Source organism: Lolium rigidum, chromosome 4, assembly GCF_022539505.1.
Source record: "Lolium rigidum isolate FL_2022 chromosome 4, APGP_CSIRO_Lrig_0.1, whole genome shotgun sequence".
NCBI lineage: Eukaryota > Viridiplantae > Streptophyta > Magnoliopsida > Poales > Poaceae > Lolium > Lolium rigidum.
The window spans coordinates 271,439,182-271,450,718 of NC_061511.1; positions in this window are offsets into that span (position 1 = coordinate 271,439,182).

Consider the following 11,537-nt stretch of genomic DNA (forward strand, 5'->3'; position numbering starts at 1 on the left):
ATCAATATTATCATCGGACCACGATGTTTGCATGACTAGCCGACGAAACCACCAGCGCACCTCTTTCACCGAAACCCTAAGTCCAAATCCATGGACATTGCTAAGGTGAACCCTCGTAAATTGGTGCTATTTGTGGGAAATATGTGCGCTAGAGTCATGGATTCAGCGGGCTTTTTTTACTTTACCAAGCAGCAACTCGACGATCACCGGTGTCCAGATCCGTTTCGGCTCCATCAATTTTGTTCCACACCCGCCCGCCCTTCTCCCTCTCTTCGACAATCTTGACCAGTGGATGGATCTGACATCGAAAGCTTCAACTTCTGCGTCGGCTCGAGGGGCACAACTCACCTATCGGGTCTGATATGTTCGGGTCCATCGGCGGTAAGTTCAGCTCCAAGTACAACGCCGACATATTTTGTCGGCACATCAAGCGAAGTAAACTCGCTAGTAAACGTCACGAGCAACGACAAATCAGTTACAAGTTGGGGGGATCTCGCCGATCTATTCAACGGTGTCTCCTCTGAAAACAAAAGTGGAACGCTATTGGATCATGCACTCCAAGATGCGGACTTGATGGATGTCATAAACCATGAACTATGCAGTAACATTGACTCTGAGATCAGGGAAGTTGACATGTACCCTGATGTTTCTGATTCAAAGGAATTTGACTCCACTGGCAACCCCTTCGTAAACCCAGACAACCTCACCAGAGCAGAGGCAGCAAGCAACATGCTGCACCCGAAGGTGAGCAGGAAAGCGAAGGCGAGTAGCAACCCGAAGGCGACGCCAAGCACGACGGTGCTAGCGGTCCACGTGGAGAAAACCAAGTGCGAGTTTTGATCCCGATAGCATCCTGGGACAAGGCGAGGCAAGCCATGAGCGGGGGTCCCCGTGATGGCGGAAGCAACCCGAGAAGAGCTCATGGCGAACCGGTATTTGCTCCATCATCAGAAACAAGAGTTAGTGAGGATGCATCAACAGCTCGACGAGCGAAGGATACTAGCCGACGCGTCGAGTCTGCACCACACAGTCTTAAGTTCCATGGGAGCTGCAAGCACCGGTGCAGGAGGGCACTAGAGGAGGGCTAGGTCTCAGCTGAGTCACATCCCTGCAAATGAAAGAGAGCATCTAGTAAGAGACCTTCATTTATTTTTCATGTTGGTGGACTCGAGCGGAAATATAGTACCCAAAACGCCTCAAGCATCCCTAGTAGCACCACTGGTGCTAAAGCATCGCAAAGCTGAATGATTTGAATTCCACTTATGCGTGGAACCGCTGTTTGGGTCATATTAAAAATAAGGCATGAAGAAAATCCCTGGAAATGAACTTTCGGAGTAACTAGATTTTTGAATCATTTTATGCTTGCAAACTTTTTCTAAAAGAAAAATGACTTAAATCCGTTCATAGTCTTGTAGCCTTCCTAATCTTATATGTGTAATCATGTTTTTCGTGCGAGCTAAATGGCTTCCTAATCTAATGTGTGACTCATATATTTTAGTGGGAGTTCATAGGCCAAAAGGTTGAACAAACGATTTACTTACTGGAAATTGTACATGGTGATGTATGTAACACATCAAGTGTAATCATGTGCGGTAGATTCTTCTACTTCATAAAACTTCCAGCGGTGAATTTAAGTGGATGTGTACATATGAATCTAGCTACTTGGTGAGAAAGAAGTTTGAAAATTTTGAATAAGTTCAAAGAATTTCAGCATGATGTAGAAATCATTTGTAACATGAAAATTAAGGATCTTTGATTATGATTATAGAGAGAATATTTGAGTTACAAGTTTAGCAGACATCTAAGTGTTGTGAAATTGGTTCCACAACTAATGCCTCACGAAACGCCACAGGAGTATGGAGTGCTCGAGAGAAATGGTCGAACATGTTTGTAAATGGTGATATCATTGATGAATAAATTTTTGTTGTATTTTTGGAGAACTATGCTTTAGAGACTTACGCCTTTCCACTAAATAGAGAGCCATCATGACCCGTTGAAATGACGTCCATATGAGTTATGGTATGGGATAAAACCTGAACCGTCTTTTCGTATTTCGGCGTGCCAAGCATGAGTAAAATAAGCTTACAACCAAAATCAGATAAGTGTCTTTGTAGGTTATCCCAGGGTTAAAACTGGGTAATCCTTCCACCAAAACAACCATAAGCAAATGTGTTTGTCGCCCTTAGTGGCATATTTTTCAAGAAGGATTTTCTCGTAAAAGGTTTAGTTTGAAAAATAGAACTCAATATGATTATTGAATCTAAGCAATAAGACCAAAGTAGCACAGTGACAAAAATAGTTCCAAAGGCGGCCAAGATGCTCATGGCTCCCATCTCTACAAAATGTTGTATTTCTGGAGATTGAAGTACATATTGGACCTCATAGGTTTGGTTGACTTTGGGATCAAATAAATGATTTGAGGACAAGGAATTGTTGTTTAACAATGACAAACCAACTACATGCAATAAAACTATGATGGCCCTGACTCCGTTAACTGGCTAAGTGTCATGAAATTCAAGATAGTATCCATAATCAACCTTGGAGCCTGCTAAACCTTAGGTATGCGGATTTTTGAAAGTAAATGGATCTATAAATAAATAAAGGCTGGACATGCCGAAAGATTGTTTTCACAAAGTTCAAGGAGTTGGTTGTGATAAGATAAGATCTTTTGTAACGATACTTAAAGTCTATATGGATTATTCTAGTAATCATTACATATTTAATTACGAGATATGTCAATTGAATACCAAAAGTGCATTCCTTAACAAAAGTGTGTATTAAGGGTGTATATAAAATACAACCGAAGGGTGTATTAAGAATGATTGATATGTATGCACACTTCAATGGAGAAGTAAGCATTGCGGAGTTGGAATCTTCACTAGATGAAATAGTCAAAACATTTTGTTTTCCTCGGAAACTGGGAAGATGTTTGCATTTGCAAGAAATTGAGTGAGAGCATGGAGACACATTTCTGATACTTTATGTGGATGACATATCATTGATTGGAAATGATATATCTTTCCTTGACATACGTAAAAGGTTTCATTGGAAAATAATTTTCATTGAAAGAACCTGGACTAAAACCATATTGAGCATCAAGATCTATAAAGATAGATTGAGGCACATAATAAGATTAAGTCAAAGTACATAGAGGAAATATTGAAGAATTTCATTCTGGAAACATCAAGAAAATGTTCTTGTCGAGTGAAGTTTTTAGCAAGATTTGAGTGTGTTTGACACTCGATGAATAAAAACACTTGAGTTATTTTAAATCATGAATGTCATCGGATGTACACAATCAGGTATCCTATGCTCTAGAGTGTTACGAGCATATACTAGAGTGATTCATACGATAATCAATGGACAATAGTAAGAGTATTCCTAAGTGCTAGCTTTAGAAGAACTAAGGATACAATTTCGTAACGGTAGTGCCGAACAAATCATTGTAATATTTTATGATGCTAGTTTGGTCACATACACAAATAAAAATCAATCTAAATTAGGCAAGTGTTTATTAAGAATTCTATACTGGATTTAGATGAGTTCTGAAGCTTAACATTGTGACGGTTTCTATAAACGAAGGTTGAGTATATTTTTGTTATGACAATGACTAAAGAGGGTGTTTTAGCCAAGAATGTTCTTTTCTAACTTGGTGTGTGTAAGGGTATATTGCCCCTATGTGTGGTTTTGGTAATTAGTGACAACCCCTATGGACTAATGTTTTCATCGAGTTTATATGAAGGAATATTCCATAGGTACTACTTGTAGTCCATGTGTTGGATTCAAGTATGGATGCCATGAAGATAAAGATATACCGTGTGTATTGGCATCAAGATCATCAATTTGAAGATATATATGTGATATGGTCAAGAAGAAGATATGAAGATGGAGTTCTTATGTGGAACTCAATATTAGCCATGCTCTAGCTTATGTGATAAGCAATGAATGATCAGACCTTGAGTGCTTGATTCCAAGTGAAGAATTCAAGTTATGGCTCTAAGTCGGTGTCATGATAGTCTCATAAGTTGAGCTATAGTTGACTAAGATTTAGAGCATGCAAGCAAATGAAGAATTTTATATACACCTCAAGATAGTATGATAGAGCATGAGAAGATACAAGGTTGACCAATACAAAGAGTGAAGACTAGATTCAAGTTTGGTCAACACATGAAGCATGAAGAATGTGCCACGAGAAGTCATGTGGTATGGTAAGCCGTGTTAATTATGCTTTATGAACTAACCCATCATATATGTTTCCTTGTGTTGTCTATGTGGGTTAGGTATCTTTCCATGGGCATGCATCAAAAGTGAGATCTCATATATCCCATGAGAGGATGACGTCAAGTGGTGATCGTCATCAAGGTTGAGTTGGGCAAGTTCAAAATTGAGCATCTCAAGAGGATCATATGCTTGAAGCTTGCCGTCCATTTTGGTGATAATGGACATGTGAAGATGTGCATAAATGGAGCTTTCCCATCATGGTGTATGGGGGAGCATTTGTGAGTCTTCACGAAGCAACAATGATCAAGTGAGGCATTTCGGCTTGAGTGGAGCTTGAAGAGCTATCATCGAGATCAAGCGGGATGCACAAGGCAAAGGTATGGCCTTGCTAGGTTTTCCTTTTACCGGTCTCAAGGTGGTTGTTGGGAGACCGGATTATAGGATAGATAGCCGCACTATCAAGAGGGGCTTTCGGTTGGGTAACTTGATCGCATCGTCTTAGGGAGCTCAATACTTTGCATACTTTGCATATCCCTATTTCTTCTTGGTGTTTCTCTGTGAGAGGTTCTTGAACTTGTTGCTAGCTTTACAACAAGCCCAAGTTCATCGAAAACGGAATCCGCATGCATCTTCTATTGCGTTTTCGAGTTTGGACGTCTTCACCTTTTCTTGACGGTGGGAGACTCCCTCTCTTAAAACATCTAAAAATATCATGTGAGGAGTCTCCATATTTCCATTTTTTGGGGGTTCTATTCGTCATTTTCTTTCCAACAAAATTGGTTTCATGTCAATCGGGGCCCGGACACAAAATTTATCACAGTTTTTGTATAACATGCTTTCCTGCTGGCCCGGTTTCTCGCCCGGCGTGACCGGCCGTCCCACCGGACGGCCCGGTTCAAACCGGCCCCTGGACTGGTGCCAACCGGGCACTATCCAGTAAGTCTTCCAGCTTTGCCCGGTGCTGGTCCGGCCTGTGATCCGGTTTGGACCGGCCGGGTCCGGCCGGTGGCCCGGTCTGACCGGGCCTTGGACCGAACGGCCCCAGGCCCGGTTGACCGGCCTCCTCGATGGTTGACTCAGCCCAACTTTTTCCCAACGGTTATATTTTCTCTTGGGCTATAAATATCCCTTCTTCCACCTTGGGCTTGATAAGTTCTTCCACTCTCTCTCTCCTCCATTGTTGCCTTTGAAGAACTTGCCCTATCTCTTGATTCCCCCCATGATTCTTGCTCATTCTTGAGGGATCTAAGAGAGGAGATCTAGATCTACAATCACCACCAATCCATCTCTCCTCTAAGTGAGGGGAACCCTTTGGATCTAGATCTTGGAGTCATTTGTTGATTTCATCTTTGTTATTCCTCTCTAATTTCATCCTAGCATTTGTTGCTTTGGTGGGATTTGAGTGTGAAGGATTTGAACACCCCTAGTGTTCTTGCTTTGCATCATTGCATAGTGTTGAGCTCTCTACCACGATTAGTTCGAGTGAGAGACCGTGAGCTTGTTACTCTTGGAGGGAGACCTCCTAGTTGGCTTGGCGGTTGGTGCTCCGGTGATCTCTTCAAGGAAGATTGTGAAGAGGCCCGGGCTTCTCCTTCCTGGAGCTTGTGAAGTGGTTGTGGAGCTTGCCATCTCCGGAGTGGAGGAAAAGCTAACCATAAGGAAAGGGCCATTATCCTTCGTGGGTTTGGCTCGGAGAAGAAGGTGAGCCTTCGTGGCGTTGGGGAATCCTTCGTGGGACCTCCACCTCTCCAAACGTGACGTACCTTCTTGCAAAGGAAGGGAACACGGGAATACATCTTCGTCTCCGCATGCCTCGGTTATTTCTATACCCGAGCTTACTTTCCTTGTGATATCCATCGTGCTTGAAGTACATATATCTTTCTATCACTTGTGCTTCATATATCTTGTGTCTATCTTGCTTAGCTCTAGTTGTTATTGTTACACTTAGTTGAGCCTAGCATATTTAGGAGTTGTGCTTGTAAACTAAACGTTAGTTTAATTCCGCATTCTTACAAGCCAATTCTGCAAGAGTTTTTAAAACGCCTATTCACCCCCCCCCCTCTAGGCGATATCTCGTCCTTTCAGTGTGTAGTTCCTAGAGTGTCATAACTATGAATCTATATTGTATGTGACAATACTAGTAAAATATTTTATACCGAGGAATTAAGGTTCCACCAGAAGACCAAACATATACAAACGTTGGCTCATTGGAAATGAGTGGTGCGTAAGGATGCAAATAAATTGCAAATTACACATGTGCTAGGCATGTCGCAACCATTGACTAAAACATCTTCCACAAGCAAAACATGATCATCACCAGAAACCATGGGTGTTATATGTTTACAAATATGAATTAGATTATTGACACTAGTGCAAGTGGGAGATTGTTGGAATTTTTTCCTAGAAGAAATAATAATAACAATAATATAAATATTATCATTTTCATAATAATTTTTATGCCATGATATAACTGTATTAAGCGTAAACATTAGTACATGTTTTTGTTATGTAAACAAACGAAGTCCCTAGTCAACTAGTCCATTTGTTAACTGTAAGGGTGCATTGCCCATGTGTGTGGTTTTGGTAATTAATGACAATCTCTATGGACTAATGTTTTCATTGAGTTTATATGAAGGACTATTTCATAGGTACTACTTGTAGTCCATGTGTTGGATTCAAGTATGGATGCCATGAAGATAAAGATATACCTTATGTACTGGCATCAAGATCATCGATTTGAAGACATATATGTGATATGATCAAGAATAAGAAATGAAGATGGAGATCTTATGTGGAACTCAATATTAGCCATGCTCTAGCTTATGGGATCAGCAATGAATGATCAAGATCTTGAGTGCTTGATTCCAAGTGAAGAATTCAAGTTATGACTCTAAGTCGGTGTCATGATAGTCTCATAAGTTGAGCTATGGTTGACTAAGATTTAGAGCATGCAAACAAATGAAAAATTCTATATACACCTCAAGATAGTATGATAGAGTATGAGAATATACAAGGTTGACCAATACAAAGAGTGAAGAATAGATTCAAGTTTGGTCAACACATGAAGCATGAAGAATGTGCCACGTGAAGTCATGTGATATGGTAAGCCTTGTCAATTATGCTTTATGAACTAACCCATCATATATGTTCCCTTGTGTTGTCTTTGTGGTTTAGGTATCCTTCCATGGGCATGCATCAAAAGTGAGATCTCGTATAGTCCATGAGAGGATGACATCAAGTGGTGATCGTCATCAAGGTTGAGTTGGGCAAGTTCAAGTTGATCATCTCAACAGGATCATATGCTTGAAGCTTGCCGTTTATTTGGTGATGATGGACATGTGAAGATGTGAGGAGCTATCCCATCATGGTGTATGGGGAGCATTTGTGACTCTTCACGAAGCAACAAAGATGAAGTAAGGCATTCCGGCTTGAGTGAAGCTTGAAGAGTTAAAATCAAGATCAAGCGGTATGCGCAAGGCAAAGGTATAGCCTTGATAGGTTTTTCTTTTACCGGTCTCAAGGTGGTTGTTGGGAGACCGGATTATAGGATAGCTAGCCGCACTATCAAGAGGGGTTTTCGGTTGGGTAACTTGATCACAGCGTCTTAGGGATCTCAACCCTTTTCATACTTTGCATATTCCTATTACTTCTCGGTGTTTCTCTGTGTGAGGTTCTTTAGCTTCTTGCTAGCTTTACAACAATCTCAATTTCATCGAAAAAGGAATTCGTATGCATCTTCTATTGTGTTTTACAGGTTGGAGGTTTTACCGGTTTGGTGTTTTTATAGATATGGAAAACCTTTTATATTATGTTTCTTCCTCAATGGTTGTACTATGATGTTTCTATGCATAATGTTGTAGAGCTCATTTCGTGATTCCAACGATCCCAAGATCATCGAAATCGGAGTCCGGATGCAAAAGTTATCGTGGTTTCGGCGTGTGGCTCGACATGCCGAGTGCTGCTGCCGGGTAGGTCGGCAGCCAGCTCGGCAGGGGCCGGGTACAGTGTCGGGTGGCTCGATTTTGCCCCCAAACGGTCATATTTTGATGGGCTATAAAAGGGTCCTTCTTCCTCATTGTTCTTAGGGTTGTTAGGCACGTTTTTAACCACCATTGTTAAACCTCTTGAGCTTGCTTCCTCTCCCTTTCCTGCTATGATTCTTGCATATTCTTGGGGCATCTAAAAGAGGAGATCTAGATCTACAATCTCCTCCAATCCATTCATCCTCTAAGTGAGGGGAACTCTTGGGATGTTGATCTTGGAGTCATTTATTGATTTCCTCCTTTGTTCTTCCTCTCTAATTTCATCCTAGCATATGTTGCTTTCGTGGGATTTGAGTGTGAAGGATTTGAACACCTCTAGTGTTCTTGCTTTGCATCATTGCATAGTGTTGAGCTCTCCACCACGATCTCTTTGAGTGAGAGACCGTGAGCTTGTTACTCTTGGGGGGTGACCTCCTAGTTGGCTTGGTTGGTGTCCCGGTGACCTCTTCGTGGAAGATTGTGAAGGGGCCGGGCTTCTCCTTCGTGGAGCTTGTGAAGTGGTTGTGGAGCTTTCCATCTACGGAGTGGAGAAAAACATAGCCATGAGGAAAGGGCTATTTCTTCGTGGGATGGGCTCGGAGAATAAGGTGAGCCTTCGTTGTGTTGGGAAATCCTTCGTGGGATCTCCACCTCTCCAAACGTGACATATCTTCTTGCAAAGGAAGGGAACACGGGAATACATCTGCGTCTCCGCGTGCCTCGGTTATTTCTATACCCGAGCTTACTTTCCTTGTGATAGCCATCGTTCTTGAAGTACATATATCTTGCTATCACTTGTGCTACATATATCTTGTGCCTATCTTGCTTAGCCCTAGTTGTTGTTGTTTCACTTAGTTGAGCCTAGCATATTTAGAGTTTGTGCTTGTAAAATAAATGTTAGTTTAATTCCGCATTCTTACAAGACAAATCCGTAAGAGTTTTAAAAACTCCTATTCACCCCACCCCCCTCTAGGCGACATATCGTCCTTTCATTAACAAATGATCAAGGTTTCGTGATCATGGACATTTGTGTCAATTAACAATGGAGTCATGTGATTGGATGAATGATATGATGGACACACACCCAACATAAGTATTCCAATATGATCCGAGTCACAAAGTTCATCATTGCTATATGTAAGATAACATAGTAACCCACTCCTTAGACTATGAGATCATATCTAATCCGGATCACCGGTGGCTGCCTTGACTGCATCAACTGTTGACATAGGCATCCCGAATGGGCCAGCCGAATAAGGTACCCGAGGTTATATGAAGGCCCACGACCCGAAGCTTTTGAGGCCCGGAAGTCCAATAAACATTGATATAGAATAGAGCTAGATTAGGAATAAAGAGTCATGTAATTATACGGGAAAGACTCAAATAGTCTCCCGGAGTTTGTAACTTGTACGATACGAAAGCCTCGGCTCCACCTCCTATATAAAGGGGAGCCGAGGGAGAAAGAGAGGTTCGAATCCATTGTCAATATACACCCTAGTTTTTCATAGTCGAGCACCTTTTTGGCTGAACCTTCGAGATCTACTTGCCCTCTAGTTTCTACGAAACCCTAAGTCTACAATCTGTAGGCATTGACAAGTTAATCCCTTGTCAATTGGCGCCGTCTGTGGGAATTAGAGGCGACAAGGAGGTGATCTCGATGGCATCATCAACATCGTCAACATCATCGACAGCAGGCAACGTGATGGACGGAGGTAAACAAGCCCAACCTGATCTCGTCGATTTTGTTCCTCACCCTCCCGCCCGTTTGCATGCATATGTCGATCTGGAGGAGTCGATGGAGATGACGTTCAGGAGTTTCCACTTCTGCATCGGGATAGAAGGATCGCATCATCTCGCGGCACCGATCTTTTTGGGACCGTTAGCGGCCGATTCCGATTTCTCGGGATCATCAACATCATCGATCGATTTAGGCGACGAGGAGGTTTCACCGCCAAGCTTCATCAAGCCCGCCATCGGCGGAGAACTCACCGATCTGCTCGGCGGCATGTCTTTCGGGTCGTTCATGGGCTCCGATCTGAGCAGCGACTCGGAAAGCATCGACAACTTCGACTTCATCGACAAATCTAGTTCTATTCAGGAGGTCTTCACCGATCGATACGACGGTGTCACCGATCCTGAAGATGATGAAAACATAACTGCAATATATCATCAAGTCTGCGCAATCGGGAATCGAGTCGACAAGAGGATGAACCGTCGGAAGCTTTCGATGACTTGGGCAATCCGTACATCGACCCTGCAGATCTCACGCGCGGAACATGAAATAAATACATCGGGTCCACGCCGCGAGAAAAGATACAGCTGCTGCAAGCAGCTTGGGATAGAGCTCAGAGAGCCATGGATGGCACAGAGCCGATGACTACCACGACTACACCGGAAGCGATGCAGGCATATCAATATAAACTCGCTCGTGTTGGACGAGAGTTAGAGAAACAGAGAATAGTACTTGAAGCAAGGAAAACTGCAGCTTCTATATCAACTGCGCGCAGGGCCAACCTGAGTCGACAATCCGGAATGACGGGAGACAGTTACAGAGACTCCCGTGCAAGAGGAAGATCTCGACTGGCAAACGTGCATGAGCATGAAAGAGAGAACCTGATCCAAAATCTCGATATGTCCTTTATGTCGATAGACACGAGAGGGCACATCATACAAAAAACACCGGAAGCGGGATATTTGGCGACACATGCTTTCATGTTAGCATCCAAACCACCTGCAGGAGATCCTAGGGAAGCTTTGTATAACATGGCTATGGAAGGAGTTGGAATCATGGGAACAGCAATACAAGGATCAAGTACACCGCAACCCGAGAGTGCTCCAAGACAAAATAGTCCTCGACCCACTACGGCGGCGCGAGATCCTCCACGGGAAGGTGACGCGAGAAATACAGTGACGCAAGCACGAGTCGGTAGAGCACGACAAGAGAGGGATCGAGAAAATAGAAGAGAGCGACGATACTCGCCGGAAATTAGCCATGAAGACATGTGTGGACTCCCTTGCTTTACCCGACGGGTTCGCAAAACTCGGGTTCCTTCTGGCTTTAAGCTGCCTGATAATTATAAAAAGTTTGATGGATTGCAAGATCCAGAGGACTGGTTAGTCGACTACCTGGAAACAGTTAAGTTGATGGGGGGAACTAGAGCAGCAGCCATGCAAAGCATCCAAGTTCACCTCAGTGGGGCCGCAAGGTCTTGCATGAAGAAGTTACCAGGAGGATCCATCGAAAGCTGGGAGACTTTTGAGGACTTGTTCGAGAAAAACTTCGTTCCACGTGCA